Source organism: Stenella coeruleoalba (genome assembly GCF_951394435.1).
Source record: "Stenella coeruleoalba genome assembly, contig: scaffold_29, whole genome shotgun sequence".
Classification (NCBI taxonomy): domain Eukaryota; kingdom Metazoa; phylum Chordata; class Mammalia; order Artiodactyla; family Delphinidae; genus Stenella; species Stenella coeruleoalba.
Window position 1 is genome coordinate 1,345,553 of NW_027645960.1, and position 16,661 is coordinate 1,362,213.

The 16,661-nt window shown below is 43.9% G+C and overlaps 1 long non-coding RNA gene across 10 annotated transcripts in view; it reads right to left on the reverse strand.

The window, feature by feature from the left end:
- LOC307181435 overlaps positions 1 to 16,661 on the reverse strand; it is a 2,786,049-nt gene that overhangs the window by 746,715 nt on the left and 2,022,673 nt on the right. For 5 of the 10 annotated variants that reach the window (XR_013826768.1, XR_013826769.1, XR_013826770.1 and 2 more), the window contains one exon: positions 15,152 to 15,239. The exons of the other annotated variants lie outside the window; for them this stretch is intronic. This is a non-coding gene — a long non-coding RNA (uncharacterized lncRNA). Of the gene's footprint in view, positions 1 to 15,151; positions 15,240 to 16,661 lie in introns of those variants that run through there. 10 annotated transcript variants of the gene reach the window in all.

A 16,661-nucleotide genomic window follows, 5' to 3' on the forward strand; every position in this document is an offset into this window, starting at 1 on the left:
TCCCCTGGTACTCGGCTGCAACATTCCAGACGCTTTACTAACACTCTCCCGACTTGGAGAGTCAGTCCCTTTAACCTCCTGTTTGGCCCAGTTTGCAATTTCTGCGGAAGATGAACAGGAATAGCGAGAACCAATGAGAGGCTAGCTGGAGGTGTCTGGACGGGCAAATTTAACTCTCATTTCCCACCAGGAAGAGGAATTAACCAAAGGCTCGGCGTGCCATGCCGGAACCAGATTAGGGCCTGAAGCCATCCTGCGGTGTTGTGGCCAGCTCACAAGAAAGCGAGTTGAAGAAAGGAGCTCAGGGGCACTGTAATTCACAAACCTGCAGAGTTATAAATGACAGCTATAGTCCAAAAATAGACTGAAGTAAGGCTGCCAAGAGGACTTGAAAGCGGGGCAGAATTGCAGGAAACCGATTTCAGGAGGTAGACTGGAATTGCATTGAAAGCATAGGAAAAGAGGCCGAACGTCCACAATGATGCACTTGGCCAAAAAGGGCGTATGCGTTTTTTCCTGAATATATTCAGGAAAAAACGCATACGCCCTTTTTGGCCAACCAAGCAAGCTTGCAAAGGAAATCTGCACTACAATGAAGTCTCACTTCCCCCCGGTCAAAAGGGCCATCTGAAAAAAGTGTAAAATCCAGAAAGGCAGGACAGGCCATGGAGAACTGGGAGCCTTGTTATGCTGATGGGCGGGATGTAAATTGCCAACAACCACTCGGGAGAAGTGTATGGTGTTTCCTGAAACATCTAAAAAACAAAGCAACAGAACCTAGGGCACTTCCACTTATGGTCCTATAGCTTAGGGAAATTAAAATCAAAAAGACACAGCCACCCCAAAGTTTGGATCGGCTCTGTTTACAAGAACCTCGTTTACAGTACAAGTTCAACATCGCAGAAAGTGAAAAATGGATAAAGAAGTTGTGGTATTTACTTACAAAGCAATATCACTCAGCAATGAAATCTGTGTCATCAGGCCCTTAGCAGCACAATGAGTGGATTCAGGTATGATGATTCTAACTGAAATAAGTCACACAGAAAAAGAAACATCATAAGATATCACTAATACACGGAATGTAAACTTGGCTACAAAGGAACTGCATTCCAAAACAGAACAGGGTCTCAAATTTAGAAAACCAACTTATGCTTGCTTGAGGGGAAAGGTGAGTTGGGGTGCTGCATAAAACCAGAGATTGAAATGAGTACAGATAAAGTTCCTTAAGCCAAATATGGAATAGACAAGAGCTACTCCTTGCTCAACGGAATGGACTCAACACCCCATATTAAACGCCTAAGAATGTACCTGACTAGTAAGTATCTTAAAACCTATGGATTGCTATGTCTCCATAAGAGAATCAAGCATGTGTACAGGGGCATAAACGCAGCAGTGATAGGATTGGAGAGGTTCGGTGAGCAAATGAAGACCCTTTGAAGTCATATTGCATGGTACCCATTCCACGGGTTTCAAATACACAGGTTTAAGGTATTCTTCCTTCAGCTAAAACATGCATGTGGAACCTAGAGTATGATCAACCATGTGATCGGGAGACGTGTTCAAATATGTCTCAGTTTTCGTAACCCTGGTACTCGGGTGCAACATTCCAGACGCTTTACTAACACTCTCCCGACTTGGAGAGTCAGTCCCTTTAACCCCCTGTTTGGCCCAGTTTGCAATTTCCGCGGAAGATGAACAGGAATAGCGAGAACCAATGAGAGACTAGCTGGAGGTGTCTGGACGGGCAAATTTAACTCTCATTTCCCACCAGGAAGAGGAAATAACCAAAGGCTCAGTGTGCCGTGCCGGACCTGATTAGGGCCTGAAGCCATACTGCAGTGTTGCGGCCAGGTCACAAGAAAGCGAGTTGAAGAAAGGAGCTCAGGAGCACTGTAATTCACAAACCTGCAGAGTTATAAATGACAGCTATCGTCCAAAAATAGACTGAAGTAAGGCTGCCAAGAGGACTAGAAAGCGGGGCAGAATTGCAGGAAACCGATTTCAGGAGGTAGACTGGAATTGCATTGAAAGCATAGGAAAAGAGGCAGAACGTCCACAATGATGCACTTGGCCAAAAAGGGCGTATGCGTTTTTTCCTGAATATATTCAGGAAAAAACGCATACGCCCTTTTTGGCCAACCAAGCAAGCTTGCAAAGGAAATCTGCACTACAATGAAGTCTCACTTCCCCCCGGTCAAAAGGGCCATCTGAAAAAAGTGTAAAATCCAGAAAGGCAGGACAGGCCATGGAGAACTGGGAGCCTTGTTATGCTGATGGGCGGGATGTAAATAGCCAACAACCACTCGGGAGAAGTGTATGGTGTTTCCTGAAACATCTAAAATACAAAGCAACAGAGCCTAGGGCACTTCCACTTATGGTCCTATAGCTTAGGGAATTTAAAATCAAAAAGACACAGCCACCCCAAAGTTTGGAACGGCTCTGTTTACAAGAACCTCGTTTACAGTACAAGTTCAACATCGCAGAAATTGAAAAATGGATAAAGAAGTTGTGGTATTTACTTACAAAGCAATATCACTCAGCAATGAAATCTGTGTCATCAGGCCCTTAGCAGCACAATGAGTGGATTCAGTTACGATGATTCTAACTGAAATAAGTCACACAGAAAAAGAAACATCATAAGATATCAGTAATACACGGAATGTAAACTTGGCTACACAGGAACTGAATTACAGAACAGAACAGGGTCTCAAATTTAGAAAACCAACTTATGCTTGCTTAAGGGGAAAGGTGAGTTGGGGTGCTGCATAAAACCAGAGATTGAAATGAGCACAGATAAAGTGCCTTAAGCCAAATATGGAATAGACAAGAGCTACTCCTTGCTCAACGAAATGGACTCAACACCCCATATTAAACGCCTAAGAATGTACCTGACTAGTAAGTATCTTAAAACCTATGGATTGCTATGTCTCCAAAAGAGAATCAAGCGTGTGTACAGGGGCATAAACGCAGCAGTGATAGGATTGGAGAGGTTCGGTGAGCAAATGAAGACCCTTTGAAGTCATATTGCATGGTACCCATTCCACGGGTTTCAAATACAAAGGTTTAAGGTATTCTTCCTTCAGCTAAAACATGCATGTGGAACCTAGAGTATGATCAACCATGTGATCGGGAGACATGTTCAAATATGTCTCAGTTTTCGCACCCTGGTACTCGGGTGCAACATTCCAGACGCTTTACTAACACTCTCCCGACTTGGAGAGTCAGTCCCTTTAACCTCCTGTTTGGCCCAGTTTGCAATTTCTGCGGAAGATGAACAGGAATAGCGAGAACCAATGAGAGACTAGCTGGAGGTGTCTGGACGGGCAAATTTAACTCTCATTTCCAACCAGGAAGAGGAATTAACCAAAGGCTCAGCGTGCCGTGCTGGAACCAGATTAGGGCCTGAAGCCATCCTGCGGTGTTGCGGCCAGGTCACAAGAAAGCGAGTTGAAGAAAGGAGCTCAGGGGCACTGTAATTCACAAACCTGCAGAGTTATAAATGACAGCTATTGTCCAAAAATAGACTGAAGTAAGGCTGCCAAGAGGACTTGAAAGCGGGGCAGAATTGCAGGAAACCGATTTCAGGAGGTAGACTGGAATTGCATTGAAAGCATAGGAAAAGAGGCAGAACGTCCACAATGATGCACTTGGCCAAAAAGGGCGTATGCGTTTTTTCCTGAATATATTCAGGAAAAAACGCATACGCCCTTTTTGGCCAACCAAGCAAGCTTGCAAAGGAAATCTGCACTACAATGAAGTCTCACTTCCCCCCGGTCAAAAGGGCCATCTGAAAAAAGTGTAAAATCCAGAAAGGCAGGACAGGCCATGGAGAACTGGGAGCCTTGTTATGCTGATGGGCGGGATGTAAATTGCCAACAACCACTCGGGAGAAGTGTATGGTGTTTCCTGAAACATCTAAAATACAAAGCAACAGAGCCTAGGGCACTTCCACTTATGGTCCTATAGCTTAGGGAATTTAAAATCAAAAAGACACAGCCACCCCAAAGTTTGGAACGGCTCTGTTTACAAGAACCTCGTTTACAGTACAAGTTCAACATCGCAGAAAGTGAAAAATGGATAAAGAAGTTGTGGTATTTACTTACAAAGCAATATCACTCAGCAATGAAATCTGTGTCATCAGGCCCTTAGCAGCACAATGAGTGGATTCAGGTATGATGATTCTAACTGAAATAAGTCACACAGAAAAAGAAACATCATAAGATATCAGTAATACACGGAATGTAAACTTGGCTACACAGGAACTGAATTACAGAACAGAACAGGGTCTCAAATTTAGAAAACCAACTTATGCTTGCTTAAGGGGAAAGGTGAGTTGGGGTGCTGCATAAAACCAGAGATTGAAATGAGCACAGATAAAGTTCCTTAAGCCAAATATGGAATAGACAAGAGCTACTCCTTGCTCAACGAAATGGACTCAACACCGCATATTAAACGCCTAAGAATGTACCTGACTAGTAAGTATCTTAAAACCTATGGATTGCTATGTCTCCGAAAGAGAATCAAGCATGTGTACAGGGGCATAAACGCAGCAGTGATAGGATTGGAGAGTTTCGGTGAGCAAATGAAGACCCTTTGAAGTCATATTGCATGGTACCCATTCCACGGGTTTCAAATACCCAGGTTTAAGGTATTCTTCCTTCAGCTAAAACATGCATGTGGAACCTAGAGTATGATCAACCATGTGATCGGGAGACGTGTTCAAATATGTCTCAGTTATCGTAACCCTGGTACTCGGGTGCAACATTCCAGACGCTTTACTAACACTCTCCCGACTTGGAGAGTCAGTCCCTTTAACCCCCTGTTTGGCCCAGTTTGCAATTTCCACGGAAGATGAACAGGAATAGCGAGAACCAATGAGAGACTAGCTGGAGGTGTCTGGACGGGCAAATTGAACTCTCATTTCCCACCAGGAAGAGGAATTAACCAAAGGCTCAGCATGCCGGGCCGGAACCATATTAGGGCCTGAAGCCATCCTGCGGTGTTGCGGCCAGGTCACAAGAAAGCGAGTTGAAGAAAGGAGCTCAGGGGCACTGTAATTCACAAACCTGCAGAGTTATAAATGACAGCTATCGTCCAAAAATAGACTGAAGTAAGGCTGCCAAGAGGACTTGAAAGCGGGGCAGAATTGCAGGAAACCGATTTCAGGAGGTAGACTGGAATTGCATTGAAAGCATAGGAAAAGAGGCAGAACGTCCACAATGATGCACTTGGCCAAAAAGGGCGTATGCGTTTTTTCCTGAATATATTCAGGAAAAAACGCATACGCCCTTTTTGGCCAACCAAGCAAGCTTGCAAAGGAAATCTGCACTACAATGAAGTCTCACTTCCCCCCAGTCAAAAGGGCCATCTGAAAAAAGTGTAAAATCCAGAAAGGCAGGACAGGCCATGGAGAACTGGGAGCCTTGTTATGCTGATGGGCGGGATGTAAATTGCCAACAACCACTCGGGAGAAGTGTATGGTGTTTCCCGAAACATCTAAAAAACAAAGCAACAGAACCTAGGGCACTTCCACTTATGGTCCTATAGCTTAGGGAAATTAAAATCAAAAAGACACAGCCACCCCAAAGTTTGGAACGGCTCTGTTTACAAGAACCTCGTTTACAGTACAAGTTCAACATCGCAGAAAGTGAAAAATGGATAAAGAACTTGTGGTACTTACGTACAATGCAGTATCACTCAGCAATGAAATCTATGTCATCAGGCCCGTAGCAGCATAATGACTGGATTCAGGTACGATGATTCTAACTAAAATAAGTCACACAGAAAAAGAAACATCATAAGATATCACTAATACACGGAATGTAAACTTGGCTACACAGGAACTGAATTACAGAACAGAACAGGGTCTCAAATTTAGAAAACCAACTTATGCTTGCTTAAGGGGAAAGGTGAGTTGGGGTGCTGCATAAAACCAGAGATTGAAATGAGCACAGATAAATTTCCTTAAGCCAAATATGGAATAGACAAGAGCTACTCCTTGCTCAAAGAAATGGACTCAAATCCCCATATTAAATGCCTAAGAATGTACCTGACTAGTAAGTATCTTAAAACCTATGGATTGCTATGCCTCCAAAAGAGAATAAAGCATGTGTACAGGGGCATAAACGCAGCAGTGATAGGATTGGAGAGGTTCGGTGAGCAAATGAAGACCCTTTGAAGTCATATTGCATGGTACCCATTCCACGGGTTTCAAATACCCAGGTTTAAGGTATTCTTCCTTCAGCTAAAACATGCATGTGGAACCCAGAGTATGATCAACCATGTGAACGGGAGACGTGTTCAAATATGTCTCAGTTTGCGTACCGTGGTACTTGGGTGCAACATTCCAGACACTTTACTAACACTCTCCCCACTTGGAGAGTCACTCCCTTTAACCTCCTGTTTGGCCCAGTTTGCAATTTCTGCGGAAGATGAACAGGAATAGCGAGAACCAATGAGAGACTAGCTGGAGGTGTCTGGATGGGCAAATTTAACTCTCATTTCCCACCAGGAAAAGGAATTAACCAAAGGCTCAGCGTGCCGTGCCAGAACCAGATTAGGGCCTGAAGACATCCTGCGGTGTTGCGGCCAGGTCACAAGAAAGCGAGTTAAAGAAAGGAGCTCAGGAGCACTGTAATTCACAAACCTGCAGAGTTATAAATGACAGCTATCGTCCAAAAATAGACTGAAGTAAGGCTGCCAAGAGGACTTGAAAGCGGGGCAGAATTGCAGGAAACCGATTTCAGGAGGTAGACTGGAATTGCATTGAAAGCATAGGAAAAGAGGCAGAACGTCCACAATGATGCACTTGGCCAAAAAGGGCGTATGCGTTTTTTCCTGAATATATTCAGGAAAAAACGCATACGCCCTTTTTGGCCAACCAAGCAAGCTTGCAAAGGAAATCTGCACTACAATGAAGTCTCACTTCCCCCCGGTCAAAAGGGCCATCTGAAAAAAGTGTAAAATCCAGAAAGGCAGGACAGGCCATGGAGAACTGGGAGCCTTGTTATGCTGATGGGCGGGATGTAAATTACCAACAGACACTCAGGAGAAGTGTATGGCGTTTCCTGAAACATCTAAAAAACAAAGCAACAGAGCCTAGGGCATTGCCACTTATGGTCCTATAGCTTAGGGAATTTAAAATCAAAAAGACACAGCCACCCCAAAGTTTGGAACGGCTCTGTTTACAAGAACCTCGTTTACAGTACAAGTTCAACATCGCAGAAAGCGAAAAATGGATAAAAAAGTTGTGGTATTTACTTACAAAGCAATATCACTCAGCAATGAAATCTGTGTCATCAGGCCCTTAGCAGCACAATGAGTGGATTCAGGTATGATGATTCTAACTGAAATAAGTCACACAGAAAAAGAAACATCATAAGATATCAGTAATACTCGGAATGTAAACCTGGCTAGACAGGAACTGAATTACAGAACAGAACAGGGTCTCAAATTTAGAAAACCAACTTATGCTTGCTTAAGGGGAAAGGTGAGTTGGGGTGCTGCATAAAACCAGAGATTGAAATGAGCACAGATAAAGTTCCTTAAGCCAAATATGGAATAGACAAGAGCTACTCCTTGCTCAACGAAATGGACTCAACACCCCATATTAAACGCCTAAGAATGTACCTGACTAGTAAGTATCTTAAAACCTATGGATTGCTATGTCTCCGAAAGAGAATCAAGCATGTGTACAGGGGCATAAACGCAGCAGTGATAGGATTGGAGAGGTTCGGTGAGCAAATGAAGACCCTTTGAAGTCATATTGCATGGTACCCATTCCACGGGTTTCAAATACACAGGTTTAAGGTATTCTTCCTTCAGCTAAAAGATGCATGTGGAACCCAAGTATGATCAACTATGTGAACGGGAGACGTGTTCAAATATGTCTCAGTTTTCCTACCCTGGTACTCGGGTGCAACATTCCAGACGCTTTACTAACACTCTCCCCACTTGGAGAGTCAGCGCCTTTAACCTCCTGTTTGGCCCAGTTTGCAATTTCTGCGGAAGATGAACAGGAATAGCGAGAACCAATGAGAGACTAGCTGGAGGTGTCTGGACGGGCAAATTTAACTCTCATTTCCCACCAGGAAGAGGAAATAACCAAAGGCTCAGCGTGCCGTACCGGAACCAGATTAGGGCCTGAAGCCATCCTGCGGTGTTGCGGCCAGGTCACAAGAAAGCGAGTTGAAGAAAGGAGCTCAGGGGCACTGTAATTCACAAACCTGCAGAGTTATAAATGACAGCTATTGTCCAAAAATAGACTGAAGTAAGGCTGCCAAGAGGACTTGAAAGCGGGGCAGAATTGCAGGAAACCGATTTCAGGAGGTAGACTGGAATTGTATTGAAAGCATAGGAAAAGAGGCAGAACGTCCACAATGATGCACTTGGCCAAAAAGGGCGTATGCGTTTTTTCCTGAATATATTCAGGAAAAAACGCATACGCCCTTTTTGGCCAACCAAGCAAGCTTGCAAAGGAAATCTGCACTACAATGAAGTCTCACTTCCCCCCAGTCAAAAGGGCCATCTGAAAAAAGTGTAAAATCCAGAAAGGCAGGACAGGCCATGGAGAACTGGGAGCCTTGTTATGCTGATGGGCGGGATGTAAATTACCATCAGACTCAGGAGAAGTGTATGGTGTTTCCTGAAACATCTAAAAAACAAAGCAACAGAGCCTAGGGCACTGCCACTTATGGTCCTATAGCTTAGGGAAATTAAAATCAAAAAGACACAGCCACCCCAAAGTTTGGAACGGCTCTGTTTACAAGAACCTCGTTTACAGTACAAGTTCAACATCGCAGAAAGTGAAAAATGGATAAAGAAGTTGTGGTATTTACTTACAAAGCAATATCACTCAGCAATGAAATCTGTGTCATCAGGCCCTTAGCAGCACAATGAGTGGATTCAGGTATGATGATTCTAACTGAAATAAGTCACACAGAAAAAGAAACATCATAAGATATCAGTAATACACGGAATGTAAACTTGGCTACACAGGAACTGAATTACAGAACAGAACAGGGTCTCAAATTTAGAAAACCAACTTATGCTTGCTTAAGGGGAAAGGTGAGTTGGGGTGCTGCATAAAACCAGAGATTGAAATGAGCACAGATAAAGTTCCTTAAGCCAAATATGGAATAGACAAGAGCTACTCCTTGCTCAACGAAATGGACTCAACACCGCATATTAAACGCCTAAGAATGTACCTGACTAGTAAGTATCTTAAAACCTATGGATTGCTATGTCTCCGAAAGAGAATCAAGCATGTGTACAGGGGCATAAACGCAGCAGTGATAGGATTGGAGAGTTTCGGTGAGCAAATGAAGACCCTTTGAAGTCATATTGCATGGTACCCATTCCACGGGTTTCAAATACCCAGGTTTAAGGTATTCTTCCTTCAGCTAAAACATGCATGTGGAACCTAGAGTATGATCAACCATGTGATCGGGAGACGTGTTCAAATATGTCTCAGTTATCGTAACCCTGGTACTCGGGTGCAACATTCCAGACGCTTTACTAACACTCTCCCGACTTGGAGAGTCAGTCCCTTTAACCCCCTGTTTGGCCCAGTTTGCAATTTCCACGGAAGATGAACAGGAATAGCGAGAACCAATGAGAGACTAGCTGGAGGTGTCTGGACGGGCAAATTTAACTCTCATTTCCCACCAGGAAGAGGAATTAACCAAAGGCTCAGCATGCCGGGCCGGAACCATATTAGGGCCTGAAGCCATCCTGCGGTGTTGCGGCCAGGTCACAAGAAAGCGAGTTGAAGAAAGGAGCTCAGGGGCACTGTAATTCACAAACCTGCAGAGTTATAAATGACAGCTATCGTCCAAAAATAGACTGAAGTAAGGCTGCCAAGAGGACTTGAAAGCGGGGCAGAATTGCAGGAAACCGATTTCAGGAGGTAGACTGGAATTGCATTGAAAGCATAGGAAAAGAGGCAGAACGTCCACAATGATGCACTTGGCCAAAAAGGGCGTATGCGTTTTTTCCTGAATATATTCAGGAAAAAACGCATACGCCCTTTTTGGCCAACCAAGCAAGCTTGCAAAGGAAATCTGCACTACAATGAAGTCTCACTTCCCCCCAGTCAAAAGGGCCATCTGAAAAAAGTGTAAAATCCAGAAAGGCAGGACAGGCCATGGAGAACTGGGAGCCTTGTTATGCTGATGGGCGGGATGTAAATTGCCAACAACCACTCGGGAGAAGTGTATGGTGTTTCCTGAAACATCTAAAAAACAAAGCAACAGAACCTAGGGCACTTCCACTTATGGTCCTATAGCTTAGGGAAATTAAAATCAAAAAGACACAGCCACCCCAAAGTTTGGAACGGCTCTGTTTACAAGAACCTCGTTTACAGTACAAGTTCAACATCGCAGAAAGTGAAAAATGGATAAAGAACTTGTGGTACTTACGTACAATGCAGTATCACTCAGCAATGAAATCTATGTCATCAGGCCCGTAGCAGCATAATGACTGGATTCAGGTACGATGATTCTAACTGAAATAAGTCACACAGAAAAAGAAACATCATAAGATATCACTAATACACGGAATGTAAACTTGGCTACACAGGAACTGAATTACAGAACAGAACAGGGTCTCAAATTTAGAAAACCAACTTATGCTTGCTTAAGGGGAAAGGTGAGTTGGGGTGCTGCATAAAACCAGAGATTGAAATGAGCACAGATAAAGTTCCTTAAGCCAAATATGGAATAGACAAGAGCTACTCCTTGCTCAAAGAAATGGACTCAAATCCCCATATTAAATGCCTAAGAATGTACCTGACTAGTAAGTATCTTAAAACCTATGGATTGCTATGCCTCCAAAAGAGAATAAAGCATGTGTACAGGGGCATAAACGCAGCAGTGATAGGATTGGAGAGGTTCGGTGAGCAAATGAAGACCCTTTGAAGTCATATTGCATGGTACCCATTCCACGGGTTTCAAATACCCAGGTTTAAGGTATTCTTCCTTCAGCTAAAACATGCATGTGGAACCCAGAGTATGATCAACCATGTGAACGGGAGACGTGTTCAAATATGTCTCAGTTTGCGTACCGTGGTACTTGGGTGCAACATTCCAGACACTTTACTAACACTCTCCCCACTCGGAGAGTCAGTCCCTTTAACCTCCTGTTTGGCCCAGTTTGCAATTTCTGCGGAAGATGAACAGGAATAGCGAGAACCAATGAGAGACTAGCTGGAGGTGTCTGGATGGGCAAATTTAACTCTCATTTCCCACCAGGAAAAGGAATTAACCAAAGGCTCAGCGTGCCGTGCCAGAACCAGATTAGGGCCTGAAGACATCCTGCGGTGTTGCGGCCAGGTCACAAGAAAGCGAGTTAAAGAAAGGAGCTCAGGAGCACTGTAATTCACAAACCTGCAGAGTTATAAATGACAGCTATCGTCCAAAAATAGACTGAAGTAAGGCTGACAAGAGGACTTGAAAGCGGGGCAGAATTGCAGGAAACCGATTTCAGGAGGTAGACTGGAATTGCATTGAAAGCATAGGAAAAGAGGCAGAACGTCCACAATGATGCACTTGGCCAAAAAGGGCGTATGCGTTTTTTCCTGAATATATTCAGGAAAAAACGCATACGCCCTTTTTGGCCAACCAAGCAAGCTTGCAAAGGAAATCTGCACTACAATGAAGTCTCACTTCCCCCCGGTCAAAAGGGCCATCTGAAAAAAGTGTAAAATCCAGAAAGGCAGGACAGGCCATGGAGAACTGGGAGCCTTGTTATGCTGATGGGCGGGATGTAAATTACCATCAGACTCAGGAGAAGTGTATGGTGTTTCCTGAAACATCTAAAAAACAAAGCAACAGAGCCTAGGGCACTGCCACTTATGGTCCTATAGCTTAGGGAAATTAAAATCAAAAAGACACAGCCACCCCAAAGTTTGGAACGGCTCTGTTTACAAGAACCTCGTTTACAGTACAAGTTCAACATCGCAGAAAGTGAAAAATGGATAAAGAAGTTGTGGTATTTACTTACAAAGCAATATCACTCAGCAATGAAATCTGTGTCATCAGGCCCTTAGCAGCACAATGAGTGGATTCAGGTATGATGATTCTAACTGAAATAAGTCACACAGAAAAAGAAACATCATAAGATATCAGTAATACACGGAATGTAAACTTGGCTACACAGGAACTGAATTACAGAACAGAACAGGGTCTCAAATTTAGAAAACCAACTTATGCTTGCTTAAGGGGAAAGGTGAGTTGGGGTGCTGCATAAAACCAGAGATTGAAATGAGCACAGATAAAGTTCCTTAAGCCAAATATGGAATAGACAAGAGCTACTCCTTGCTCAACGAAATGGACTCAACACCGCATATTAAACGCCTAAGAATGTACCTGACTAGTAAGTATCTTAAAACCTATGGATTGCTATGTCTCCGAAAGAGAATCAAGCATGTGTACAGGGGCATAAACGCAGCAGTGATAGGATTGGAGAGTTTCGGTGAGCAAATGAAGACCCTTTGAAGTCATATTGCATGGTACCCATTCCACGGGTTTCAAATACCCAGGTTTAAGGTATTCTTCCTTCAGCTAAAACATGCATGTGGAACCTAGAGTATGATCAACCATGTGATCGGGAGACGTGTTCAAATATGTCTCAGTTATCGTAACCCTGGTACTCGGGTGCAACATTCCAGACGCTTTACTAACACTCTCCCGACTTGGAGAGTCAGTCCCTTTAACCCCCTGTTTGGCCCAGTTTGCAATTTCCACGGAAGATGAACAGGAATAGCGAGAACCAATGAGAGACTAGCTGGAGGTGTCTGGACGGGCAAATTGAACTCTCATTTCCCACCAGGAAGAGGAATTAACCAAAGGCTCAGCATGCCGGGCCGGAACCATATTAGGGCCTGAAGCCATCCTGCGGTGTTGCGGCCAGGTCACAAGAAAGCGAGTTGAAGAAAGGAGCTCAGGGGCACTGTAATTCACAAACCTGCAGAGTTATAAATGACAGCTATCGTCCAAAAATAGACTGAAGTAAGGCTGCCAAGAGGACTTGAAAGCGGGGCAGAATTGCAGGAAACCGATTTCAGGAGGTAGACTGGAATTGCATTGAAAGCATAGGAAAAGAGGCAGAACGTCCACAATGATGCACTTGGCCAAAAAGGGCGTATGCGTTTTTTCCTGAATATATTCAGGAAAAAACGCATACGCCCTTTTTGGCCAACCAAGCAAGCTTGCAAAGGAAATCTGCACTACAATGAAGTCTCACTTCCCCCCAGTCAAAAGGGCCATCTGAAAAAAGTGTAAAATCCAGAAAGGCAGGACAGGCCATGGAGAACTGGGAGCCTTGTTATGCTGATGGGCGGGATGTAAATTGCCAACAACCACTCGGGAGAAGTGTATGGTGTTTCCTGAAACATCTAAAAAACAAAGCAACAGAACCTAGGGCACTTCCACTTATGGTCCTATAGCTTAGGGAAATTAAAATCAAAAAGACACAGCCACCCCAAAGTTTGGAACGGCTCTGTTTACAAGAACCTCGTTTACAGTACAAGTTCAACATCGCAGAAAGTGAAAAATGGATAAAGAACTTGTGGTACTTACGTACAATGCAGTATCACTCAGCAATGAAATCTATGTCATCAGGCCCGTAGCAGCATAATGACTGGATTCAGGTACGATGATTCTAACTGAAATAAGTCACACAGAAAAAGAAACATCATAAGATATCACTAATACACGGAATGTAAACTTGGCTACACAGGAACTGAATTACAGAACAGAACAGGGTCTCAAATTTAGAAAACCAACTTATGCTTGCTTAAGGGGAAAGGTGAGTTGGGGTGCTGCATAAAACCAGAGATTGAAATGAGCACAGATAAAGTTCCTTAAGCCAAATATGGAATAGACAAGAGCTACTCCTTGCTCAAAGAAATGGACTCAAATCCCCATATTAAATGCCTAAGAATGTACCTGACTAGTAAGTATCTTAAAACCTATGGATTGCTATGCCTCCAAAAGAGAATAAAGCATGTGTACAGGGGCATAAACGCAGCAGTGATAGGATTGGAGAGGTTCGGTGAGCAAATGAAGACCCTTTGAAGTCATATTGCATGGTACCCATTCCACGGGTTTCAAATACCCAGGTTTAAGGTATTCTTCCTTCAGCTAAAACATGCATGTGGAACCCAGAGTATGATCAACCATGTGAACGGGAGACGTGTTCAAATATGTCTCAGTTTGCGTACCGTGGTACTTGGGTGCAACATTCCAGACACTTTACTAACACTCTCCCCACTCGGAGAGTCAGTCCCTTTAACCTCCTGTTTGGCCCAGTTTGCAATTTCTGCGGAAGATGAACAGGAATAGCGAGAACCAATGAGAGACTAGCTGGAGGTGTCTGGATGGGCAAATTTAACTCTCATTTCCCACCAGGAAAAGGAATTAACCAAAGGCTCAGCGTGCCGTGCCAGAACCAGATTAGGGCCTGAAGACATCCTGCGGTGTTGCGGCCAGGTCACAAGAAAGCGAGTTAAAGAAAGGAGCTCAGGAGCACTGTAATTCACAAACCTGCAGAGTTATAAATGACAGCTATCGTCCAAAAATAGACTGAAGTAAGGCTGACAAGAGGACTTGAAAGCGGGGCAGAATTGCAGGAAACCGATTTCAGGAGGTAGACTGGAATTGCATTGAAAGCATAGGAAAAGAGGCAGAACGTCCACAATGATGCACTTGGCCAAAAAGGGCGTATGCGTTTTTTCCTGAATATATTCAGGAAAAAACGCATACGCCCTTTTTGGCCAACCAAGCAAGCTTGCAAAGGAAATCTGCACTACAATGAAGTCTCACTTCCCCCCGGTCAAAAGGGCCATCTGAAAAAAGTGTAAAATCCAGAAAGGCAGGACAGGCCATGGAGAACTGGGAGCCTTGTTATGCTGATGGGCGGGATGTAAATTACCAACAGACACTCAGGAGAAGTGTATGGCATTTCCTGAAACATCTAAAAAACAAAGCAACAGAGCCTAGGGCATTGCCACTTATGGTCCTATAGCTTAGGGAATTTAAAATCAAAAAGACACAGCCACCCCAAAGTTTGGAACGGCTCTGTTTACAAGAACCTCGTTTACAGTACAAGTTCAACATCGCAGAAAGCGAAAAATGGATAAAAAAGTTGTGGTATTTACTTACAAAGCAATATCACTCAGCAATGAAATCTGTGTCATCATGCCCTTAGCAGCACAATGAGTGGATTCAGGTATGATGATTCTAACTGAAATAAGTCACACAGAAAAAGAAACATCATAAGATATCAGTAATACTCGGAATGTAAACCTGGCTAGACAGGAACTGAATTACAGAACAGAACAGGGTCTCAAATTTAGAAAACCAACTTATGCTTGCTTAAGGGGAAAGGTGAGTTGGGGTGCTGCATAAAACCAGAGATTGAAATGAGCACAGATAAAGTTCCTTAAGCCAAATATGGAATAGACAAGAGCTACTCCTTGCTCAACGAAATGGACTCAACACCCCATATTAAACGCCTAAGAATGTACCTGACTAGTAAGTATCTTAAAACCTATGGATTGCTATGTCTCCGAAAGAGAATCAAGCATGTGTACAGGGGCATAAACGCAGCAGTGATAGGATTGGAGAGGTTCGGTGAGCAAATGAAGACCCTTTGAAGTCATATTGCATGGTACCCATTCCACGGGTTTCAAATACACAGGTTTAAGGTATTCTTCCTTCAGCTAAAAGATGCATGTGGAACCCAAGTATGATCAACTATGTGAACGGGAGACGTGTTCAAATATGTCTCAGTTTTCCTACCCTGGTACTCGGGTGCAACATTCCAGACGCTTTACTAACACTCTCCCCACTTGGAGAGTCAGCGCCTTTAACCTCCTGTTTGGCCCAGTTTGCAATTTCTGCGGAAGATGAACAGGAATAGCGAGAACCAATGAGAGACTAGCTGGAGGTGTCTGGACGGGCAAATTTAACTCTCATTTCCCACCAGGAAGAGGAAATAACCAAAGGCTCAGCGTGCCGTACCGGAACCAGATTAGGGCCTGAAGCCATCCTGCGGTGTTGCGGCCAGGTCACAAGAAAGCGAGTTGAAGAAAGGAGCTCAGGGGCACTGTAATTCAAAAACCTGCAGAGTTATAAATGACAGCTATTGTCCAAAAATAGACTGAAGGAAGGCTGCCAAGAGGACTTGAAAGCGGGGCAGAATTGCAGGAAACCGATTTCAGGAGGTAGACTGGAATTGCATTGAAAGCATAGGAAAAGAGGCAGAACGTCCACAATGATGCACTTGGCCAAAAAGGGCGTATGCGTTTTTTCCTGAATATATTCAGGAAAAAACGCATACGCCCTTTTTGGCCAACCAAGCAAGCTTGCAAAGGAAATCTGCACTACAATGAAGTCTCACTTCCCCCCAGTCAAAAGGGCCATCTGAAAAAAGTGTAAAATCCAGAAAGGCAGGACAGGCCATGGAGAACTGGGAGCCTTGTTATGCTGATGGGCGGGATGTAAATTACCATCAGACTCAGGAGAAGTGTATGGTGTTTCCTGAAACATCTAAAAAACAAAGCAACAGAGCCTAGGGCACTGCCACTTATGGTCCTATAGCTTAGGGAAATTAAAATCAAAAAGACACAGCCACCCCAAAGTTTGGAACGGCTCTGTTTA